The sequence below is a fragment of the Anomaloglossus baeobatrachus genome, chromosome 1, assembly GCF_048569485.1.
Source record: "Anomaloglossus baeobatrachus isolate aAnoBae1 chromosome 1, aAnoBae1.hap1, whole genome shotgun sequence".
NCBI lineage: Eukaryota > Metazoa > Chordata > Amphibia > Anura > Aromobatidae > Anomaloglossus > Anomaloglossus baeobatrachus.
Genome location: NC_134353.1, coordinates 591,377,295 through 591,403,352, shown reverse-complemented (window position 1 = coordinate 591,403,352; position 26,058 = coordinate 591,377,295).

The following is a 26,058-nucleotide window of genomic DNA, read 5'->3' as shown; positions in this document are numbered from 1 at the left end:
AAAATTAACTGCTGGTATATATATAACTATACATAAATGTAAAATGACACTGCCAATTGCTCATTTAAATGTGTTTCCTAAAATTTTCATAGATGTTCTTTAACATGTATTGTAGACAAGATGAAAACAATATATGTGGCTGTTTCACAATAAGTTTTATAACATAGAAAGAACATATTTTATACTAATAGTGAATATGCAATGGCATCTCACTGTGATCGATGAGGTCAGAGCTGTGGTATCAAAGGAAAGTTGTCATGTCCAAAGATATTATTTACCTCCAGATATAGGGTTAATCTATAGGTAAATAGCATTCAAATCATATTACACTGTGAGTGTGCTGCAATAACTCCCAGGAAAGCCTTTACGGCAGCATATATGTGCAGAGCAGGCTGTCAATCAAATTGCTGGGGAGTCATCAGTTGCCGAAATGTCTATAGTTAGTGATAAGCATACTCGTTAGCATAGTCGAGAAATTTTTAGTGCTTAAGTGCTTGTCTTCGAGTAATGAGTATAATGTAAAGTCAAAGGGAAACACAAATATTTTTCTAGCAGACACCCCCGAGAAGTCTGGGGGCCTTAACCCCATAACGACGGCCTAACGTCTCAAGATGTCAGAAAAACAGGGTACTTGTTCTGTACCGACGCTTTGAGACATCAGGCCGAAAAAAGCCTGTAGCATCCCCCAGCAATGGAAAATCTCCGAGGTTTCAGCTACTGGGGGTAGCTGAGACCCTGGAGATCATGATTCAGGCCGTTTTTTCCGGTCCCCAGTCACGTGATCACCGGTATACACCGTATCACGTTACAGTAAATCATAGTGCCGGTAAACAATGATTTATCTCCCACCTGGCATGATCAAACATGTCAGCTGGGAGATAAATCTCCTCCCGGTCCCCTTCCGTCCCCCGTTGTCGCCAAAGTGCTCGGTCCGCCCCCTCCATAATCCAAGATGGCGGCGCGCATACTGGCGAGCACAGCAGCATGCTGCCAGCATTCACCTTCTTCCTCTGATTTCTGTCGCATGTGCCATGAGACATACGACAGAAAACTCCTCCCCAGGCCCTGCCAGGTCACCCCCATACCCCCACGGTGTCCCCCGGTGTTCCCCGGTACCTTAGCCTCAGGGATCCCTCCTCTTCTTCTGTAGCGCTGGTCACATGTGCAGAGCAGCTGACGCACACTGCTGCTGTGACCCGGGGAGAGTGGGTGCAATGTCATTGCACCCACACTCCTCAAATGGAGGGTCTGCACTCCTAGAAAATGGGGAATATGTTCCCTGAACATGCCCCCCCCACATTCTAGAAAGTCCAGAATCGTCGTGGGACTTCCAAAATGGATTACAGGGGACCTGATTTTTATTTTCTTTTCAATAAATTGGTGAAAGAGGGAATGTTTTGGGGAGTGTTTTTTCAAATAAATTATTTTTGTTGTCATGTTATTTTTTTTATTACTGTTAATTAGTTATGTCGGGCATCTGATAGATGCCGTGACATCATTAACTACTGGGCTTGATGCCAGGTGACATTACACATCTGGTATCAACCCCATTTATTACCCCATTTGCCACCGCACAAGGGCAACGGGATGATTTGGGCGAAGCGCCAGGATTGGCGCATCTTATAGATTCGCCACTTCTGGGGTGGCTGCGGCCTGCTACTTTTAGGCTGGGAAGAGTCCAATAACCATGGGTCTTACCACCCTGAGAATACCAGACCACAGCTGTCTGCTTCACCTTGGCTGGTGATCTAATTTGGGGGGGACCACACATTTGTTTTTTTTTAATTATTTATTATAAATAATTTAAAAAAAACACCATGGGGAGCCCTGCAAAAAGGTCACCAGCCAAGGTGAAGCTGTCAGCTGTGGTTTGCAGGTTACAGCTGTCTGCTTTAATCTAGCTGGCTATCAAAAATAGGGGGGATCCCACGTCGTTATTTTAATTATTTTTTTTGGGGGGCTAAATACAAGGCTAGGCACCCTTTAGTGCCACATGAAAGGCACTAAAGGGTGCCAGCTTAAAATATGCAGGAAGTGGGACATTGTATACATGTTTGACATCTATCCATTCATCCATTGTAGCATTTTAGGCTATGTGCTCACAATCAGGGTTTGCAGCGTTTTGGGCGCAGAGTGTTTTCCCTGCGTCCATAATGCTGCGTTGTGCAGTACAAGCACAGAGGAAGGATTTTTAGAAATCCCATGCCCACTGTGCTTCTCTTCTCCGCAGCATACACTGACCTACAGTGTGGCTTCCCGAGCCTCAGCATGTCAATTTATGCTGCGGAGATGAGAGTGCTCTCTGCAGGTAAAATAGATCTAAAGTCCACAAGTGCCTGAACCCAAATCGTGGGCATGGGCAGCTGCGTTCTCCCATGGGCAACACTTACATCTCTGCAGGAAGGCTGACACTGTGTACTAGTTGCCGTGTTGCTGGATAATGGCCACATAGCCTAACAGTGAGAAATTTGTTGCTACAGCAACATTTTTGTGAAGAACTTGTGGATTCAAAATGCTTACCCGCAATTTATTTCAACTTTTCCAAAATTCAAATGGTGTTCCTTCCATTCCAAGCCCTCCCATTTATCCAAACAGAGGTTTTTGGCCACATGTGGGGTATCCCTGCTCTCATAAGAAATTGGATAACAACCTGTGGGGGTCCACTTTTTGTTGTTGCCTCTTGAAAAAGTGAGAAATTTGATGCTAAATTAACATTTTTGTGAAAAAAATTAAACATTTCAATATGGCGACCTAAGCTTATCAAAATTTTGTGAAGTACTCGTGGATTCAAAATGCTCACTATACACCTAGATAAAAGCCTTGAGGTGTCTTGTTTCCAGAAAGGGGTCACTTGTGGGGGACCTCCAGTGTTTAGGCACTTTAGGGGCTTTCCAAATGCGACATAGAGTCCGCTAATGATTCCAGCCAATTGTGCAGTCAAATGGCGCTCCTTCCCTTCTGAGCCCTGCTGTGCACCCAAACAGTTGATTTCCACCACATATGAGATATCTGTGTACTCAGGAGAAATTGCGCAATAAATTTTATTCTATTTTTTTCCTTTTACTCTTGTAAAAAAAGCAATGTGGTTGAAGTAACAATTTTGTGGTAAAAATGTATTTTTTTTATTTTCACAGCTCAACATTATAAACTTTTGTGAAGCACCTGGGGGTTCAGGGTACTCACCAAACATCTAGATAAATTCCTTGAGGGGTCTATTTTGCAAAATGTGGCCACATGTTGGGGAGCTTTACTGTATAGGCACCTCAGGGGCTCTCCAAATGCAACATGGTGTCCGCTATTGATTCCAGCCAACTTTGCAGTCAAATGGCACTCCTTCCCTTCCGAGCCCTGCCGTGTGCCCAAACAGTTGATTTCAACCACATATATGGTATTGCCAAACTCAGGAGAAATTGCACAATACATTTTATGCTGAATTTTTTCCTTTTACTCTTGTAAAAAAAAAAGCTACCTGGATGACATAACAATTTTGTAGTAAAAATGTATTTTTTTTATTTTCACGGCTCAACATTATAAACTTCTGTGAAGCACCTGGGGGTTCAGGGTACTCAGAAAACATCTAGATAAATTCATTGAGGAGCCTAGTTTCCAAAATGGTGTCACTTGTGGGGGGTTTCTGCTCTTTACGTACCTTAGGGGCCCTCCAAATGCGACATAGTGCCTGCAATCTTTTTCAACCAAATTTCCTTTCAAAAATTCAAATATTGCTCCTTCCGTTCCAAGCCCTCCCATTTGTCCAAACAAAGGTTTCAGACTACATGTGAGGTATCACCATGCTCATAAGAAAGTGGGTAAAAAACATTGGGGTCACATTTTTGGAATTACCTCTTGAAAAAGTGAGAAAATTGATGCGAAAGCAATATTTTTGAGAAAAAAAGAAAATTTTCAATATGACAACGTAACGTTATCAAAGTCTTTGAAGTACCTGTGGGTCTAAAATGCTCACTATACCCCTAGATGGAAGCTTTGAGAGGTCTAGTTTCTAAAATGGTGTCATTTGAGAGGGGTTTCTGCTGTTTAGGTACTTTAGTGGACCTGTAAATGCAACATGGTGCCCGCAATCTATTTCAGCCAAATTTGCTTTCCAAAATTCAAATATTGCTCCTTCTGTTCTGAGCCCTCCCATTTGTCCAAACAGAGGTTTTTGACCACATGTGGGGTATCGGCACGTTCATAAGAAAGTGGGTAACAAGTTTTGGGGTCCATTTTGTTGTGTTATGTCTTCTAAAAGTGAATAAAGTGAATAAAGAGCAACATTTTTAGGTAAAATTTTATTTTTTCCTTTTTTTCATTCAACATTGCTTTAGTTCCTGTGAAGCACTTAATAAACTTCTTGAATGTGGTTTTGAGTACTTTGGGGGTGCAGTTTTTAGAATGGTGTCATTTTTGGGTATTTTCTGTTACCTAGGCCTCTCAAAGTCACTTCAAATGTGATGTGGTCCCTTATAAAATGGTTTTGTAAATTTTGATGTAAAAATGAGAAATTGCTGATGAACTTTGAACTCTTCTAACTTCCTAACAAAAAAAAATTGTTTCCAAAATTGTGCTGATGTAAAGTAGAGATGTGGGAAATGTTATTTATTAACTATTTTTGTCACAGAACTCTCTGGTTTAATGGTATAAAAATTGCAAAGTTGAAAATTGCTAAATTTTTAAACTTTTTGCCAAAATTCAATTTTTTTCATAAATAAACGCAAAAAATATTGTCCAAAATTTGGTACTAACATGAAGTCCAATATGTCATGAAAAAACAGTCTCAGGATCACCGGGATCCGTTGAAGCGTTCTAGAGCTCTAGCCTCATAAAATGACACTGGTCAGAATTGCAAAATTTGGTCTGGTCATTAAGGTTAAAATTAGCTCCATCACTAAGGGGTTAAAGGCACTGAAATGGATGGAGAAACCAATTAAATGGAATAGGAACAACATGGGGAATACGCTTGGACAAATCTCTGACTCCCAGGTGGCTGCTGGGAACACTGTTGTCAGAGTATTACTCCACTTTTACAGACTGACAATAAAACATAAAAAAAACAAAGACAAAATGAATTTTAAATAAAAATATGTTAGGAAATATTCTTTACTGTATAATGACATTTACATAAGGAAAATTAATAAAGAGAAAAGAAAACGCCTCCATCTTTTTACAGGTCTTTTCAAGCATGCACAAAAGTGAGAACATCAACAGTTTTGTTCACCTTTGAAAAAATGGACACCACCAAACAGAGGCCAATGGAGTCTAGAGTAAAGCCCACTTTACACGTTGCAATTAGTTGTACAATCGCATTTGCGATGTGACACGCCCAGGTTGCATACGGGATCTATGAGATTTCACGTCTGTCATTCATTTGCTGTCACACGAGCGTTAGTAGTCTATGTTAAATTGGTCAATTTTGTGTGCGATCCTTTAGATCATGTGTTCTGTGACGTATGCATTGAGCACCTTTTTTTTTTTTTATTTATTGACTTGACAAGCGTGTGTAATGTGTAGGGATGCGTTTTTACTATGTCATCTGCCATTCAGCTCTGCTACATGGCCGCTAACAGCAGACACAGACAGCCATGTAGCAGAGCTGAATGGCAGATGACAGCAGACACAGACAGAGCCGCACTGTCAGAATGAACTCGGGTGAACTTCACCCGACTTCATTGTGATGCTGCGGCTCTGTCTGTGTCGCGTCCTGATTAGCGGTCACCAGTGAAGACTCACCGGTGACCGCTAAACTCCTGAGTAACTGAAGTTAGCAGCCCTCTCTCATATACTCACCAATCCCCGATCCCCGGCGCTGCACAGCTTTCTCACTGCTCCGGCGGCTTTTACTGTTTTGAAAAAGTCGGCCGCCCATTAAACAATTTCGTATTCCCTGCTTTCCCCGCCCACCAGCGCCTATGATTGGTTACAGTGAGACACGCCCCCACTCTGAGTGACAGGTGTCACACTGCACCCAATCACAGCAGCCGGTGGGCGTGTCTATACTGTGTAAAGAAATAAATAATTAAATAATTTAAAAAAACGGCGTGCGGTTCCCCCCATTTTTAAAACCAGCCAGATAAAGCCATACGGCTGAAGGCTGGTATTCTCAGGATGGGGAGCTCCACGTTATGGGGAGCCCCCCACCCTTACAATATCAGCCAACAGCCGCCCAGAATTGCCGCATACATTATATGCGACAGTTCTGGGACTGTACCCGGCTCTTCCCGATTTACCCTGGTGCGTTGGCAAATCGGGGTAATAAGGAGTTATTGGCAGCCCATAGCTGCCAATAAGTCCTAGATTAATCATGTCAGGCGTCTATGAGACACCCTCCATGATTAATCTGTAAGTTACAGTAAATAAACACACACCCGAAAAAATCCTTTATTAGAAATAAAAACACACACACATTACCTGGTTCACCACTTTAATCAGCCCCAAAAAGCCCTCCTTGTCCGGCGTAATCCAGGATGATCCAGCGTCGCATCCAGCGCTGCTGCATGGAGGTGACCGGAGCTGCAGCAGACACAGCCGCTCCGGTCACCTCCACACAGCAAATGAACACAGCCGCGCGATCAGCTGCTGTCACTGAGGTTACCCGCGGCCACCGCTGCATCCACCGGTGGCCGCGGGTAACCTCAGTGACAGCAGCTGATCGCACGGCTGTCTTCATTTGCTGCATGGAGGTGACCGGAGCGGCTGTGTCTGCTGCGGCTCCGGTCACCTCCATGCAGCTGCGGTGGAAGCGACGCTGGATCATCCTGGATTACGCCGGACAAGGAGGGCTTTTTGGGGCTGATTAAAGTGGTGAACCAGGGTATATGTGTGTGTGTTTTTATTTCTAATAAAGGATTTTTTCGGGTGTGTGTTTATTTACTGTAACTTACAGATTAATCATGGAGGGTGTCTCATAGACGCCTGACATGATTAATCTAGGACTTATTGGCAGCTATGGGCTGCCAATAACTCCTTATTACCCCGATTTGCCAACGCACCAGGGTAAATCGGGAAGAGCCGGGTACAGTCCCAGAACTGTCGCATCTAATGTATGCGGCAATTCTGGGCGGCTGTTGGCTGATATTGTTAGGGTGGGGGGATCCCCATAACGTGGAGCTCCCCATCCTGAGAATACCAGCCTTCAGCCGTATGGCTTTATCTGGCTGGTTTTAAAAATGGGGGGAACCGCACGCCGTTTTTTTTAATTATTTAATTATTTATTTCACTACACAGTATAGACACGCCCACCAGCTGCTGTGATTGGGTGCAGTGTGACACCTGTCACTCAGAGTGGGGGCGTGTCTCACTGTAACCAATCATAGGCGCTGGTGGGCGGGGAAAGCAGGGAATACGAAATTGTTTAATGGGCGGCCGGCTTTTTCAAAACAGTAAAAGCCGCCGGAGCAGTGTGAATGCCGTGCAGCGCCAGGGATCGGGGATCGGTGAGTATATGAGAGAGGGGGATAGACTGACATGGACTGAGAGTGAGGGACAGAGATAGTGACGGACTGACAGAGATTAGTGCATGACAGACATTGTGAGGCGCTTCAGAACGCAGCTTTTCAGCTGCGCTCTGAAGCAGACCTTTTTTAAGCTGCGGTGCAGAGCGCACACCTGCGCACATAGCATCAGACAACAAAATCGTATGAGGGATGTCACATGTTACAATTGACTAGGTTCGTGCAACAAAACGCTCAATTCTAGAGAATGATACGATGTGTTTGCGATCAACGGTTTTGCGTTCAATCCTGATCGCATGTAGCTGTCACACGCAGATACCTCACAAACGATGCCGGATGTGCGTCACTTACAACTTGACCCCAACGACGGATTGTGAGATATATTGAAGCGTGTGTAGCGGGCTTAACTCTGCTGCCTCATTAGTGATTGGATCTATTGCGGGTTTCACCTGAATCATGTATTTCGAAGGTGTAGTTGGAAACCCTCATGTAAATGCTCAGCAAAGAGCACAGAATGTATGTGGACTAATCCAAAATGTTCTCTATGGAAATTGCATTCAACTCAGCCCACAAAAAAACAAGTCCTTACTTAGGTCCGCCATCTGTTAATGGTAATATAGGGGGCTTCCACATTACTGGCAGCACAAATGCTCTGGAAAAATGCCATAGCTTCTCCCTTTAAAAAAAATAATCCAGTAAAATCTGTGCTCCCAAATCCAAAAGCCCCCTCCCTTCTGAGCCCCACAATGTGCCTAAACATCAATTAGCATCTACATGTTTGGCATTATGGTAGTGAGGCGAGCCCACTTAATTTACAGGGTGCAGGTCTCCAGAAGCTTGAGCTGGGCACAATGTATGGGCACTACAATGTGCTGGGCACGACAAGAGTGTATTTGCAATATTTAATCCTGCAACATTCACTGCATTTAACACCATGGGTGTTTTCCAGAGACTAAATCATCACTATACAAATAGATAAACTCCCATAGGGGTGTAATTTCCAAAATGAGGTCGCTTGAGGGGGTTTCTGTTATTCTAGTGATTAGGTGCTTTACAAATTGAATCTGCAAATGATTCTAGAAAAATCTATGCTCCAAAAATCAATTGACAATCCTACCATCCAGAGCCTTCCGGTATGGCCAAGAACTGTACAGTCACATGTGAGAAATTGTATTAGAGATTTTGGGGCCTTTGTTACTTATTCCCATTGTATAAATTGGAAATCTGGGGTAAAAATAACAATTTAGTGGTAAAAATATATATTTTTTCTTCACTGTCCAATAATATAAGATTTTGAGAGACACATTTGGTGTAAATTTGCTCATTGAACCACTAAATAAATTCAGGGGGTTAAAAGTGCTCACCAAACATGTAGGTAAATTCCATGAGGGTTTTAGTTTCCACTGTTTAGGCACCTTAGGGGCTTTGCTAATGTGACATGCCACCCACAATTCCAACCAAATCTGAATGCAAATATGGCGCTCCTTCTCTTCTTCACTGTGTACTGTAAATCAAAAGTGTCAGCCACATATGGTGTATTAGAGTACACAGGAGAAATTGCACAACAAATTGTTTGGTCCATTTTCTCAAGTTACCTTTGTGAAAAAGAAAAACTTTGACGCAACATTTTTGTAGTTAAAAATGTATTTTTCATTTTCATGGCTCAAACTTACAAAATTCAGTGACACACCTGTGGGTTTAAGGTGCTCAACAAACATCTAGATAAATTCTGTGAGGTGTCTAGTTTCCAAAATGTGGTCACTTGTGGGGGTGCTCCACTGTTTAGGCATCAGGGGTTCTCTAAATGCGACATGGCATTCCCTATCGATTACAGCTAATTTTGCATTCAAACAGTCAAATGGCGTTCCTTCTCTTTCGAGCCCTATATGCATCCAACCAGTAGATTTTTACTACATGTGGGGCATTGGAATATTCAGGAGAAATTTCACAACAACAAATTGTATCGTGCAGTTTTTATTGTTACCCTTGTGAAAATACAAAATTTGGTGCTAATTTAAACATTTTTGTGGAAACATTTTTTCCTTCCATATTGCTTTAGTTCCTGTGAACTATCTAAAGGTTTAATAAACTCTTGCATGTAGTTTTGAGCAGTTTGAGGGGTGCAGTATTTAGAATGGTGTCACTTTTGGGTATAGTCTGTCACCTAGGCTTCTCAAAGTCGCTTCAAATATGATGTGGTGCCTAAAAAATGATTTTTGTAAATTTTGTTGGAAAAATTAGAAATTGCCAATAAACTTTGAACCCTTATAACTTCTTCTTCATAATAATAATAATAATAATAAAAATATTTCAAGAATTGTATTGCTATAAAGTAGACCTATGGGAAATGTTTTTTATTAACAACCATTTTGTGTAACATAACTCGATTTAAGGGCATAAAAAGTCAATATTGAAAATTTAAAAAGTTTCAACAATTTCTCTGCAAATTCTCTCTTCACTGAGGAAGTAGAAAAACTCTAGTGCCACCTTTTGGATGTAGCAATCCTAAAAGTCAAAAGTGACCCTTTAACGAGCCTTGTCATATGACTTAGGATTTATGCCAGATCAGAACCTTAATTTGCAGACACAGTGTTTTGGGATGGTTGTCCCTCATCAGTGCAAAATATGAGATCTGATCTGGCTGTATGACAGGCTACCTCCAATAGGTGGCACTAGAGTTTTCTTACTTCCTCACTGAAGAGACAATGGTAGTGGTCTGACTGCTACTGAGCTTAATATGACACAGGTTTCAAATTATTGTTTTCTTGTCTTCTGCACTTTCAATAAAAAAGCGCCAGTCTGGGGAACACCTAACCGTTCTCCTGGGATCTTGCCACGTGTGGGTGCTAACAGTTGTTTGTCTTCTCTTTCTGGCCTCTCTACTGCCTGTTGCTGGTGTGGATCTCTCCCTCTCTGCACTGCTGTCCTTGCTCTGCATGCCATTATCCCATGTTGGTTCAGTGACTTCATCATCCACCACCTTGACTTCCACTTCCAAACTCTGGTCCTCTTCCTGCCTTGTAGAGTTAATACGGCTTGTTGGTAACTGTGTCTAATCATCATCAACCTCTTGAGACAGTAAATGCCATTCCACAAGGTCGGATTCTTCTGACCGTAGCTGCTCAAATATTTGTGCATCACCACACACAATCTCCTCATGTGACACCTGAAACGTGCATGGTCAGAGGCAAGAAGAAGTCATAAATAGATAGGTAAAGAGCTCCTTGGAAATTCCAAGTGTGGGATTAATTGTCTCCTGGGACATGACATGGTAGGAGGAAGAAGGATCCTGTTGAGAATTATCTGGTCCTGACTCTTGACTAGTCAGACAAGACAGTGTGGAAGACAGGATGGCGCTGGTAAACAGACTGGAAGCATTATCTGCCATCCAACCCACAACCTGCTTGCAGTGTTCTGGCTTCAACAGTGGTGTACCGCGCCCCTTCTGCAAAGTGAGACAGGGAGTTAGATGATAAATGTGTTTGTTGTGCTCCTGCAGCAATCCCAGTTTGCCCCAACTCATAGCCACAGCCTATGTATGCAGCACCATCAGCGAGACAGTCACTTCCACATCCTATCACATGCTTTGCACATTTTAAATTATGTCCACCGCTAAGAGCGGTATTACTATGTTTCCCAAAAATAGGACCAATCCTGAAAATAAGCCCAAGCGTGATTTTGCAGGATTTTTATAGTACTCCGGCCTTAGTTACTGTTAGTGCCGGAGTTATAGGGACTCAAACAGCGCAATTTCTCAGGCCCTCCTCTTTCTTAAGGACCCCTATTATTGTATTCCTAAATTAGGATTATTTATGAACCTTTCATGACTTCAGTCATGTGACTAAAGGTCTCTTAATATCAAAAGTCTAAAAGAACCTGAGCAGGAGACAGATTGGTATGAAGGACTGGCATTAAGGAGAAGGGAGAGCAAACTGGGCAATTTCACAGGGCCACCATTTTCCTAGGGGCCCCAGCATTTATACTCTGATGATAAGACTGCATTAGGACTTTTGTGACATCACGTCATGAGACTATATTATAACAAAGGTCTTAACGTTGCAGCATCAGCATGGTATGTAAGGCAGAAATCTTTGCCTACAAACCTCTAATACACTGTCCTTACTCCATCATCTTGCCCTCCTTTATATGCAGCTCAGAATAGTCTTGTTAGAGAATAGAATAGATTTCTAGGTAGCAGCAGCACTGTTTCTAATACTAGAATCCCTGCCTTCAGGCCTCTAATACAATATCTCTACTCCAGTAGGTTGTCCTACACTAAATCCAGCCAAGGATGTTGTTATTAGAGAACAAATTAAATTTTTAAGGTATCAGCAGTAGAGATGAGCAAAACTGAGGCTCGAGGTTCGAATTCGGAAACTGATATCCAAAAAAAACAAGGTTCGGGGTTATTTTAAAAGTCCGTGATCGAGACCGATACCCGGACTTGTGGTGTCTGGTAGAAACCCTGAACTTTACTGTTCTGGTTCATTCATTGCTATTTATCAGCAATTTCTCATTTTTCAAAAAAAATTTCCACACCCATTTTTTTAAGGGACCACATCACATTTGCAGTAAAATTGAGAATCCTATGTGACACAATATATTGCCAAAATTTAAACCATTCTAAAGATTGCACCCCACAAGCTGCTCAAATCCATATTCAAGAAGTTTATTAACCCTTTTGGTGCTTCACAGGAACTAAAGGAATGTGGAAGGAAAGAGAAAAAAATTACTTTCCCCACAAAAAAATTTTACTTTAGCCCCAAGTTTTGCATTTTCATATAGGTAACAGGTAAAAAAAATGCACCATAAAATGTGTTTGCAATTTCTCCTGAGTACAGAGATACTGAATGTGTGGCAGAAAACTACTGTTTGGGCGCACGGCAAAGCACATAAGGGAATGAGTGCCATTTCAGTTTTGGAACCCCGACAATGCCACATTTGGAGAGCTAGTGATGTTCCTAAACAGCTGAAACCCCCCACACGTGATCTGATATTGGAAACTAGATCTCTCATGAAACGTATCTAAATGCGTGGTGAGCACCTTGAACCCCTAAAGTGTTTCACAGAATTTTATATCATTGACCCATGAAAATGCAAAATTACATTTTTCCCAAAAATATTGCTTTAGCTCCATTTTTTATTTTCACAAACGTAACAGGAAAATAATGCACCTTCTAATTTGTTGTGCAATACTCAATACTCAATATGTGGTGTAAAACCCACTGTTTAGGTGCACTGCAGGGCTCGGAAGGAAAGGAGCGCCATTTGAAATGCTTTTTTACAAAATAAAGTTTTTTGTATCAGTAAAGTTTAACCCCTTCAGCCTCCGGGCACTTTCCGTTTTTGCATTTTTGTTTTTTGCTCCCCTTCTTCCGAAACTTTTTATTTTTCCATCAATCTTGCCATATAAGGACTTGTTTTTTGCGGGACAAGTTGTACTTTTAAATGAAACCATAAGTTTTACCATATAGCGTACTGGAAAACGGCAAAAAAATTCCAAGTGCGAAAAAATTGCAAAAAAAGTGTGATCGTACACTAGCTTTTGGCATATTTTATTCACTGTGTTCAATATATGGCAAAACTGATGTATCTATGTGATGCCTGAGGTCAGTGTGAGTTTGTAGACACCAAACATGTATAGGTTTACTTGTATCTAAGGGGTTAAAAAAATTCACAAGCTTGTCCAAAAAAAGTGGCGCACGTTTTGCGCCATTTTCCAAAACCCATATCGTTCTTATTTTTCGGGATCTGAGGCTCAGTGATGGCCTATTTTTTGTGTCTCGACCTGACGTTTTTAACAATACCATTTTTGCGCAGATGCTACGTTTTGATCGCTTGTTATTGCATTTTGCGCAAAATTTGCGGTGACAAAAAAACGTAATTTTAGCGTTTGGAATTTTTTTGCCGCTATGCCATTTACTGATCAGATTAACTGATTTTATATTTTGATAGATTGGGCATTTCTGAACGCGAAGATACCAAATATGTGTATAATTTTTATTTTTTTAACCCTTTAATTTTCAATGGGGTGAAAGGGAGGTGATTTGAACTTTTAGGGTTTTTCTTGTTTTTTTGTTTTTTAAAACTTTTCTTTTACTTTTTTTTTTTATTTTACTAGTCCCCCTAGGGGGCTATAGCGATCAGTAATCCGATTGCTCTACCCTATCTGCAGATCACAGCTACAGAGCTGAAAACTGCAGATTTGGTGCTTTACTTTCAATGTCGGCTGTATTCTGGCATTGAGAGAAAGTGACTCATGTTAGCTGCAGGCGTCATCACATGACCCTGTGCTACCATGGCAACCACCAAAAGTCACGTGATCATGACACGTGACTTCCGGTGGAGGCAGGGTAAGTGACTGTCATGGCGGCGTGCATATACATATCGCTGCCAGATTTTGGCAGCGAGATGTAAGGGGTTAATGGCCGCGGGTGGAAGTGATTCCACCCGCGGCTAGCAGGCACACATATCAGCTGTTGAAAACAGCTGATATGTGCATGGATCGCCGCCGCCTGCCCACGGCAGGGGGCAGGGATTAACGGCACACGATCCATGACGTACCCAGTATGTCATGGGTCGTTAAGGGGTTAAAGGTTATAGTTTTTAATTTTTCTGCTTACAGAGTTATGTGAAAACTTGTTTTTTTGCTGGATGACGTGCAGTTTTTATTGGTAGCATTTTCAGCCACATAATATTTTTTGGTCGCTTTCTAGTCCTTATTTCTGTGAGGCAGAATTAATAAAAAAAGAAGCAATTCAGGAATTGTTTTATTTCTTTTTTAATGCCGCTCATCATGTCGTAATACTGACAAGACGTTTTTCTTTGGTTAGCAATACAACATTTATATTGTCTTTTAATGTTTTGCCACTTTTAAATTACAAAAACAATTTTATAGAAAAAAAAATGTATTTTGCGTTGCTGTATTCTGAGAGTCAAAGCTTTTTTATTGTTTTGTTGATGGAGCTAGATTGTGGCTCATTTTTTTGTGAAACAAGATGGCGATGCAATTTTTATTTACATACTGTATGACTTTTGATCATTTTTTGTCAACTATATGATGAAAAAACATAGTTTTTGTTAGGTTATTTCTTTTTTATGGTGTTCTTTGAAGGGTTTAACTTGTGTGCAAGTTTTATAGAACCTGTTGTTCCAGATGCAGCAATACCAAATATGTGAACTTTTGTTGTAATCTCTGTTTTTACATAAATATACATTTTTAGTGATATATTTTTTTTCATTTTTTTTGGTTTTCTTTTCTAATTTTTTACAAATATCTTTATAATATTTTTTCACTTTTTTTACACTTTTATTCTTAGTCTCTAAGTGGGATATTACGTTTCATTACTCTGATCCCTGATATAATGTTTTGCAATGCAGAACAATAGCAATGCATTATACCTGTCAGTTTTACACTCACACAAACGTCTTAGAAGTGCTCCTGACATAGTCTAAAACGTATGCCATAGTTGATTGAAAAGGAGGTCATCATGATAACCTCAGTTTGCCATCACAACAATGGGGCCCCCGTGATCACTTTGTGGGGGTCCCAATAAGGTGCGAGAGAGAGCACACTCTCTCCCAGCGACTAAATACTGTGATCACTATTGATAGCAGCATTTAGGGGTTAAACAGCCAGGCACAGCAGAGGCATATTATATTACCTTTATATTTATCTTTGTCTCATCAGATCAGAGAATCTTATTTCTTATAGTCTGGGAGTCCTTAATGTGTTTTTTGCAAACTCTATGCAGGCTTTCTTATGTCTTGCACTGAGGAGAGGCTTCTGTCAGGTCACTCTGCCATAAAGGCCCGACTGGTGGCTGCAGTGATAGTTGACTTTGGGAAACATTCTCCCATCTCCCTACTGCATCTTTGGAGCTTAGTCACAGTGATCTGGGGTTCTTCTTCACCTCTCTCACCAATGCTCTTCTCCCACAACTGCTCAGTTTAACTGGATGGCCAGGTCTAGGAAAAGTTCTGGTGCTCCCAAACTTCTTCCATTTAAGGATTATGGAGGCCACTTGTGCTCTTAGGAACCTTGAGCACTGCAGAAATTCTTTTGTAACCTTGGCCAGATCTGTGCCTTCCCACAATTTTGTCTCTGAGCTCCTTGGGCTGTTCCTTTGACCTCATGATTTTCATTTGGTCTGACATGCACTGTGAGCTGTGAGGTCTTATATAGATGGTGTGTGACTTTCCAAATGAAGTCCTATCAGTTTCATTAAACACAGCTGGACTCCAAGGAAGGAGTAGAACCATCTCAAGGAGGATCACAAGGAAATGCACAAAATGTGACTTAAATATGGGTGTCTGAGCAAGGGTCTGAATATTTATGACCATGTGATATTTCAGTTTTTCTTCTTTTATACATTTGTAAAAATTTCTACATTTTATTTCGGTCAAGATGGGGTGCAGAGTGTACATTACTGAGAAAAAAAAAGAACTTTGTTGAATTACCAATATATATATATATACAGGGTGGTCCAAAAGTAGGTGGACAGAAAATAATAACATTCATTTTGATTTATGTATAAAATTATATTACTAACACAAGCATAACATTGACAATTACATTTTATTCTGAACAATAATACAAAAGCCCTTAAATTTTATCAATGCAGGTGCTCAAACTGTTTTTCATTACAATTTGCACAGCTTTGAAGTCTGCCTCTTATGCTTTGACAAGCATTTTTGCACAAGTCTCTTTGGGTATTAATTTCTTGAAATGCATCTCTTATGTAATTTTTCAAATCACTGACACTTTTTGGTTTTCGACTATAAACTTTGTCCTTGAGTACTCCCCAAAAGAAAAAAATTATTGGGGTCAAGTCTGGTGAATGTGTCGGCCAATCAAGTGGGCCTCTTCGGCCAATCCATTTATTAGGCAATGTTTCATCAAGATACTCGCAGACTACTCCTGATTAATGTGGAGGGGCCCCATCTTGTTGGAAATAAAGGTCATTTGAATTAAGCTGTTGCTGTAACTGGGGAACAACTTGATTCATTAGAATTTAGAGATACTTATCTCCTATGACTGTTCTATCAAAAAAATTTGGTCCTAAAACACCAAAACTTGAAATGCTGCCCCAAACATTGACACCAGGCTCATTTAGTTGTTGATCTAATGTTAAATGCATGTTCTCATTATACCAGTAAATACAATTATGTCTGTTAATATGGCCAGGTAATTTGAAAGAAGCTTCATCACTCCACATAATGTTATCTAAAATTATTGGATTTTCTTCAGTTTCGTTAAGCATAATCTCACTAAATTGCAGCCACCTGTCTGGATCATCCTCCAATAAACCATGAATTACACATGGACGATAAGCTTTCCACCCAATAGATTTCAGGATTCGCATGATAGAAGCTCGTGAAATTCCCAATTCTAAAGAGACTCTTCTGATGGACTTTTTTGGACTCTAAACAAATGTTTCAGCAACAAGTTGTTTATTACTACAGGCTGTTTTGGGTAGACCAGTTTTTGGAGAATTAAGGATTGAGCCAGTGGCATCGAATTTGTCATGAATGCAGTAAATGGTTTGACTCTTTGCGGCTTGAGTACCAAATGTTTCAACCCAATTTGCTCTAACGGTTTCAGCATTTTGAGATTTCCAATATTTTAAAATCCGCTTTCTTTGATCTGCATTTAAATTATTTGCCATTATGGGTTATCTGAATTATCTGAAAAGAAAACAGATTTGGGGGAGATTTATCTGTGAAAACAGGATCTGTGAAACTGACTCAGTTGCCCTTAGCAACCAATGAGATTCCACCTTTCATTTTCCAAAGAGTCTGTGAAGAATTAAAAGTGGAATCTGATTGGTTACTAAGGGCAACTGAGTCAGTTTCACTTTACATCTTGTAAGATAAATCCCCCCCTTCATAACCCTACAACCCTATAACCCATTACACATACTGTCCACTTACTTTTGGACCACCCTATATATATAGTGATTTGCTACAAATTCCAGCTAAACGCTGTCTTTCACAGGAGCACTGTCATGACAAGTATGAGGGTCATCAGCAGACCAATGGCTTTCATGGCAAACCATTGACACCCCTTGATCATATGACGTACCCCCATGATGCCGGTATGCGTTATATATCACTGTCAGATTAACAGTGATTTTTAACATATTAACAACCTAGATTGAAGCAGAGCTCAAATCAAGACTATCAGTGACAGGTGATAGCTGAATAATTCAGTCATCATCTGCCAGGAAAAATGCAGTCTTGGGGTACGAGCATACATTAAATGTAGAGACATAACAAATGACACAACTGTATGTCATATGTCATGAAGTTAGCAATCGCCCCCTCCATGTTTGGAAGTGTGTGTGTGATTTGCTCCTCCTGCACCTGTGATGCCTCCTCCTAGTGGGGGTTTAGCTGTATCCTGCTGGAGTAGTAGTTTTTGGCCTAGGTAATGTACAGTTGCAGTTCCATCTTTCCTTTAAGTAATGATATTTATTCCTCTTTTTTGTTGCTTTTTTATATCATATGTCATGAAGGCATTAAAAAACAAAACTAGATTGGAGAGTGGGCATGGTTAGCCACATGAGTTGGTGTAAGACAAATTGATGAATCACAACTTTTTTTAAAAAAGGTCTAAAAAAAAAATCACAATTCTCACTTCAAAATTAAGGTAGCTTAAAAATTGGAGAAACATCTATAGATAAAAATTTCAAAAGTAAAGATATGACAAATGTAACAAACATTATGTAAGAAATTATTTGATCAATTTGCAGAAATAATGGCAATGCAGCCTCCAGGGAACCTAAATTTAAAACTCCTTTCATCACAATTTCCTCATAATTTTTAAATCCCTTATAATGTGCATGTTTTACCCTCAATATTATCTTATTTTTTGTATTCTATTTGATTTCTCATGATTCTAGTATTTTATTATAAATATATTTACCTTTGTAATATCAAACCAGTTACATCTTTATATATTTTGTGTCATAGTTTAATGGTTGTTAACACGTGGAGATGTACTGCATAGATTTCTGAAGGGCAAGATATCTCACATCCTGTGAAGAAGAGACTACCTGAAGAGTGCACATAAAAGCAAGTGTAAGAATTTGCTCCAAGACCTCACTATATAGGATGTGGGATCAAGACCTTCATCTCAACCTTCACACATATTATTCTTAGTAATGCAATCCATCTTCTTTTTGATGACTGAAACTATCAAGCTTACTAAAACTGACAATATCTTATGGAACAGCAAAAAAGTAATGTTTCCCGTATCTTTTAAAGTTCTTTAATTTGTGATATATCACTTTTATCTCGTCTTCTTTTAGCACCAGATTTGGTTTAATTAAATTTGTGTTGAATGAACACATGAAACGAATGGAAAATCAGAAAGTCTGTAGTTGCCCATTAGTGAGTCAGATACTGTACAGTGAAAGGCTTTTGAAGTCTGGCTTACTGCCAGAACAAGCCTGCAATGATGCTTAGAGACACCCATGATGCTTTGAAGGAAAGGACTGAGCTGAAACCTGCTCAATGGAATCAGTCCAAATCCTCATGGGCTGATGTAAAATCTATAATAAGTCTTCTGTCTTCAACCATTTACCTGTCAAGTGAGAAGCAGTAGGGAGTCTAGAATTACAAACACAGTACATAATTAATTAGAAAAATATTCTTTCGTTAGGTGTTATATTATTGTATACATTAGTTTATTTAATAATAAATAGAGTTATTTGGCCTTTCATTTTTTCAATATTCAGAATGTTATCTATACAGGAATTTATTGACTTATCAAAAATAATAAACAAAATATACAAAATAATTTGCAGCTGATCTACTTTACTCAGTGATGTTGGTTAAGCTGTTGACTAATCTGTTGGGGTGAAATCAAATTTTTAATTTCTTTTTTTATATTTTTTTTTTATGTGCACACTCGCAAGTGGTGGACACCGCTTTATACATCATTACCAGCATCCTATATGATTTGTACCTCCAGCACGTTGCTGAATACAGTCAGTGATTATACTGTATGTTCACTTGTGTTGCTTCCAGCATCCTTCACTATCTGTATATGTGGAGCCCCTTAGGCTTTAGTCGCCACAGGGTATTGCACCTCACCAGAGGTGCAGTATTTATCCTGGGTATGGAGGAGGTCATTGTCGGTAAACCACCACAATCCACAAAACACACAGTCAGTTGCATCCCACTGGGACTGGGTTAGGGTAGGGTCATGGGGATGGCCACCACAAGGTATGGGACCTCCCACCCACTAGTTCAGCAACCCGGGGGTGGAGCTAAACCATGAGGAGTAAGGCAACACACACACAGACAGTCAGCAATGGGGAACAAGTGAGAAAAGGAGAGAAGACGGTTTCTGGGGAGAGAGCTGTGCCATAGCTCCCTCAGGGTCGCGCGCATAGAACAGGGTGCAGAAACCTAGGCTGGGTGGGTACTTCAAGTCCCACCAGCAGAATCAGCAGAGGATTTCTAGTCTATTGGCCCACCCAAAGTGCCCGGGGCACAGCAGTATACTAGAGCCAGGAGTGGTGACAAAAGAGCAGCACCAGTAAAGGACTCGCACTGCCTGCCATATGGTACAGGAATAGAGCTAATACAAGGACTCGGGTTCCAGCGTAGCTTCAAGCCGCAGGGACTCACACAACACAGCGCAAGTAGGAAGGACTCGCAGGTAGAAGCACCGATTCTGACCTCCGAACTATCCGGGATTGGCTGGAGCCCATGACAGCGGAGTCCAGCACCCCAAAGGCGGTGACATCTCAGTGAGTAAAGAACTTTAACTGCAAATTCTGTGTTGTCCAATCCTTCCCACCCTCGACATAGCTGCACGGCAACAGGAGACTACTACTCCCAACCTCCCTGGGGCCTGAGCTCTGCCTGTGGAGATCTACACCCTCCAAGCTGCACTACCATCTGCTCCAGAGGATACCTCCCGCAGTAGCGGCTCCTATTTTAGCCGCAAATCACAGGTGGCGTCATGAATACAAACTCTATCCTCCCCTGTAAATAACCCCTCCATCTTTACTGACACCACCGGGGTCACGGAACAAGGCCTAGCTGCTGTGACATCCCAAACCCCCCTACACCGGCCCAGTGACAAATAATCCCCCAGACCTCCGTGGGCACGCTATATACCTCTAACATGTGTACTGAAGAAGGTTTAATTGACCGAAACGTCTTTATTTTGTTTACTGGATTGAATTTTTGTGGAAATAATAAACATTTCACTGTTCCCTTTCGAGTGCATGGTTCTTTGCTTTTGCTTCCTTTTCAAGCCTTTTAGCACTTACTACCACTGTTTTAAGTTCAGGACTCTATACATTTATATGGAGTTCTAGTGTCCAGGCTCAGGTTTGTGTCAAGTCTGGTCCTGAACCGGTGAACTCGTACATCTGAGGGTTTGCTCATCTTTATATACAAGAAGAATAAGATTTTTTTCACCACCATGAATAAAACAGTGACAATGCCATGACATGACAAAAATTTGCATAACTATGCATATGCTAAATAGTTGTAAGTCAAATTTATGTATGAGATAGCCAGACTACCTATAAAATGAGGTGAATGCAGAGCAAAAAAATATGCAACACTAACCACTGGTTCTGTTTAAAAATAGCACTTTTTTGGGACAACAGGTGGAGGATGTCTAATAAAAGGGGCAACAGCTGTTTTGCATGTCACCACGCTTCTTCTAACTCACAAAAGCATTTGAATGGAAATCTGCTTAAATAGAAGGTCGCGATTCACCAATCAATACAACACAGGTGAAAAATATCAGAATAAGCATGCAGAAAAAATACCACTACAAGTAATCACAAGCATATATGTATACACTGCAAAATAAATTGATCATAACGCCATTACTCATATTTACAGGCGAAAAAAACTATGATGATCATGTTCATTTAATCCAAAATTTCCAAGAGACCCTGTTCTTTGAATAAGGAAATATTCTTTTTTTAAGAAGTGAGTTATGTTGATTCCCCCTTGTTGCAAATATTGTTTCTTGCCATAGTCTCATGATACGCATGCAGTTTGGTTCAATTAATCTGGGCCAGCCTTTTTCTGAAGTCAAAGAATGAACATGTTCACTAAAACGTTTATACAGTGTGCAAATCCCTTTCCAGGATAAAATAGTTTACACTCACTTATAATTGACTATGTATTTACTTTTACATGTGAAAAGTCATTTACAACATGGGTATCCACATAATTAACCTCTTCAACCACAGCCAATTTTCCGTTTTCCATTTTTTTTCGCTGCCCTTATTCTGAGAGCCGTAACTTTTTTTTTCAATCTTGCCATGTGAGGGCTCGTTTTTTGCAGAATCAGTTGTACTTTCAAATGAAGTTATGAGCTTTACCATATAGTGTACTGGATAATGGCAAAAAACTTCCAAGTGTGTAAAAATTGCAAAAAAAGTGTGATTGCAAGATTGTTTTAGAGATCTTGTATTCACTGTGTTCACTATGTGGTAAAACAGATGTGTGGGTGTGATGCCTCAGGTCAGTATTAGTTCATATACACCAAACATGTATAGGTTTACTTTTTTCTAAGAGGTTAAAAAATTAGGTGGTTGTCCAAAAAAGTAGAGTACGTTTTGCGCTATTTTCCATGACCTGTAACATTTAGTGATCTGGTCCTCAGTGATGGCTTATTTTTTGTGTCTCGAGCTGACGTTTTTAATAGTACCATTTTTGCGCAGATGCTACATTTTGATTGCCTGTTATTGCATTTTGCGCAAAGTTTGCGGCAACTAAAAAACGTAATTTTGACGTTTGATATTTTAATTTCAAAGAATAATTCATTTGATATTTTGATAGATACAGCATTTCTGAATGCAACAATACCAAATGTGTGTATATTTTTTATTGTTTTAACCCTTTAATTTTCAATGGGGCGAATGGGGAGTGATTTGAATTTTTTTTTTTTTTTTAAACATTTTTTAACTTTTTATTTTATTTACAAATTCCCCTAGTGGACTATAAGGATCGCTTGTGCATTTCTGTTGATCCCAGCTATACAGCTGAGACCAGCAGAGATGCTCATCTCCTGTCTCACACAGCACTCGGCTGGCTGAAACAGAAAGTGAGTCATGATACCTACAGGAGTCATCACATGCTACCATGTCAACCATCAGCTCCACATGATCACATCACATGACTTCCGATGGCGGCCGGTGAGTAAAGCTTTACCGCGACCGCTAAATTAATCACATTTTGACAGTGCCATTTAAGGGGTTAACAAGCACAAGTGAAACGCGGATCCACTCATGCTTGCGAGGCACACATGTCAGTTGTACAAATCAGCAGCAGCTAGTGGGGATTAACACTATGACCGCTAGAACATAATTTTACTGCCCGCGGTCGTTAAGGGGTTAAACATAGTTCACACAGTGCATATAGCTGCATTAGCTGCAGTTTTTACATTGGAAATTGCCGTTTGGTAAACTTTTATTTAACCAATCAGATTTTGTTGTACAGGAAAATCCCCTTTTTATTAGTATTTTTTTTTAATTCTTTCCTCTTTTAAATGAAATAATTGTGTTTTTTTTTTTACTGGCAATAGCAGCTAGAAGGAGATCAATTTTCTATTATATGCCAATATCTCCTGATAGCTAATGTTAGGATATGACACAACGGACTATATTGTAAAGACAGCGCAAATCTTTTACCTTTACTTTTTTTCTGACTGTAAAGTAATTGATTGCAATCACACTTACAAGTGCACCCATCATGAGTCATATTCTGTTAACTATAAAGCATCTGATCGCATCAAGGTGGAAACAAGAGACTCCACCAAGGATAGAAGACTTAATAGATAAAATTTCATTATACAACATATTTGAACACAGCTTTACCCTAAGGCAAAAGAACTACAAAAAATACAACCAAAATTGGCTCCACTAGATCAAAACATTCACACAACTAAATATAAAAGAAACCATTGACTAGGGCTAAAAACTTACCGCGTGCCGTTATATAGCCAAACTCACTTAATGTATGTATTGTAACTGCAAAAAAACTCACCAGATTGAAAGAACTGTTAATCAAGTGTAAAAAGAACTCTGGACCCTGATCTCTGTATGTTGCAAATTGCTTTGCTACCCCCCGGTTAACCCTATGTAACCATGACCCTTGTTTTCCTACTGATACCCCGTGCTATCCGAAATCATGCCTCCCCATTTTAACTTGCAAAATCAATAAAAATATTTGAACCACACAAATGCATCTCAATAAATTAGAATATCATCAAAAAGTTAATTTAATCAAGCAATTCAATACAAAAAGGGAAACACATACAGTTAGGTCCAGAAATATTTGGACAGTGACACAATTTTCGCGAGTTGGGCTCTGCATGCACCACATTGGATTTGAAATGAAACCTCTACAACAGAATTCAAGTGCAGATTGTAACGTTTAATTTGAAGGTTTGAACAAAAATATCTGATAGAAATTGTAGGAATTGTACACATTTCTTTACAAACACTCCACATTTTAGGAGGTCAAAAGTAATTGGACAAATAAACCAAACCCAAACAAAATATTTTTATTTTCAATATTTTGTTGCAAATCCTTTGGAGGCAATCACTGCCTTAAGTCTGGAACCCATGGACATCACCAAACGCTGGGTTTCCTCCTTCTTAATGCTTTGCCAGGCCTTTACAGCTGCAGCCTTCAGGTCTTGCTTGTTTGTGGGTCTTTCCGTCTTAAGTTTGGATTTGAGCAAGTGAAATGCATGCTCAATTGGGTTAAGATCTGGTGATTGACTTGGCCATTGCAGAATGTTCCACTTTTTTGCACTCATGAACTCCTGGGTAGCTTTGGCTGTATGCTTGGGGTCATTGTCCATCTGTACTATGAAGCGCCGTCCGATCAACTTTGCAGCATTTGGCTGAATCTGGGCTGAAAGTATATCCCGGTACACTTCAGAATTCATCCGGCTACTCTTGTCTGCTGTTATGTCATCAATAAACACAAGTGACCCAGTGCCATTGAAAGCCATGCATGCCCATGCCATCACGTTGCCTCCACCATGTTTTACAGAGGATGTGGTGTGCCTTGGATCATGTGCCGTTCCCTTTCTTCTCCAAACTTTTTTCTTCCCATCATTCTGGTACAGGTTGATCTTTGTCTCATCTGTCCATAGAATACTTTTCCAGAACTGAGCTGGCTTCATGAGGTGGTTTTCAGCAAATTTAACTCTGGCCTGTCTATTTTTGGAATTGATGAATGGTTTGCATCTAGATGTGAACCCTTTTGTATTTACTTTCATGTGGAGTCTTCTCTTTACTGTTGACTTAGAGACAGATACACCTACTTCACTGAGAGTGTTCTGGACTTCAGTTGATGTTGTGAACGGGTTCTTCTTCACCAAAGAAAGTATGCGGCGATCATCCACCACTGTTGTCATCCGTGGACGCCCAGGCCTTTTTGAGTTCCCAAGCTCACCAGTCAATTCCTTTTTTCTCAGAATGTACCCGACTGTTGATTTTGCTACTCCAAGCATGTCTGCTATCTCTCTGATGGATTTTTTCTTTTATTTCAGCCTCAGGATGTTCTGCTTCACCTCAATTGAGAGTTCCTTAGACCGCATGTTGTCTGGTCACAGCAACAGCTTCCAAATGCAAAGCCACACACCTGTAATCAACCCCAGACCTTTTAACTACTTCATTAATTACAGGTTAACGAGGGAGACGCCTTCAGAGTTAATTGCAGCCCTTAGAGTCCCTTGTCCAATTACTTTTGGTCCCTTGAAAAAGAGGAGGCTATGCATTACAGCGCTAAGATTCCTAAACCCTTTCTCCGATTTGGATGTGAAAACTCTCATATTGCAGCTGGGAGTGTGCACTTTCAGCCCATATTATATATATAATTGTATTTCTGAACATGTTTTTGTAAACAGCTAAAATAACAAAACTTGTGTCACTGTCCAAATATTTCTGGACCTAACTGTATATTATATAGAGTCATTACACACAGAGTGATCTACTTCAAGTGTTTATTTCTCTTAATGTTGATGATTATGGCTATGGCAACAATGTCTATCTGAACATTCAAAAATGGAATCGATTTTAATGTGACTTTGCTGGTAAATTTCATATTAACTTAATTATTGATGTAGTCAACAAATATATCAAATAATTGGGATGTTCCTTTTCAGACAATAAAAATATCGTCTATGTAAAGACCCCCAAAAATTTGATGTTATAAAAAAACAGATTAGATTCATTCAAAACCATATCAATCTCAGATTGTCCCAAAAAATATTTGGAAAAGTTGGTGGAAAACTAGAATGAATTATGGTTGAGTACAAATTGCAAAGATTTGCCTAAAAACTCAATGCATTCTATGTCTATATTGTCACACAGTAAAATCCTAAAATCCTGTACACTGGCATCCTGTAAGAGAAAGGTGCACAGGCCCTCGCTGTCCACCGTGGCCAATATGTAATTTTCCTGCTATGAAAAATCACCAAGCACTTGGAGAAAATCTCCAGAACATTTTATATATGCAGGAGTATGGAATACCAAAGGAATTAACATGAAATCAAGGTATTGGGAAAGGGGTTCAGTGAAAGAACCAATCCCCAACACTATGGGATGTTCTA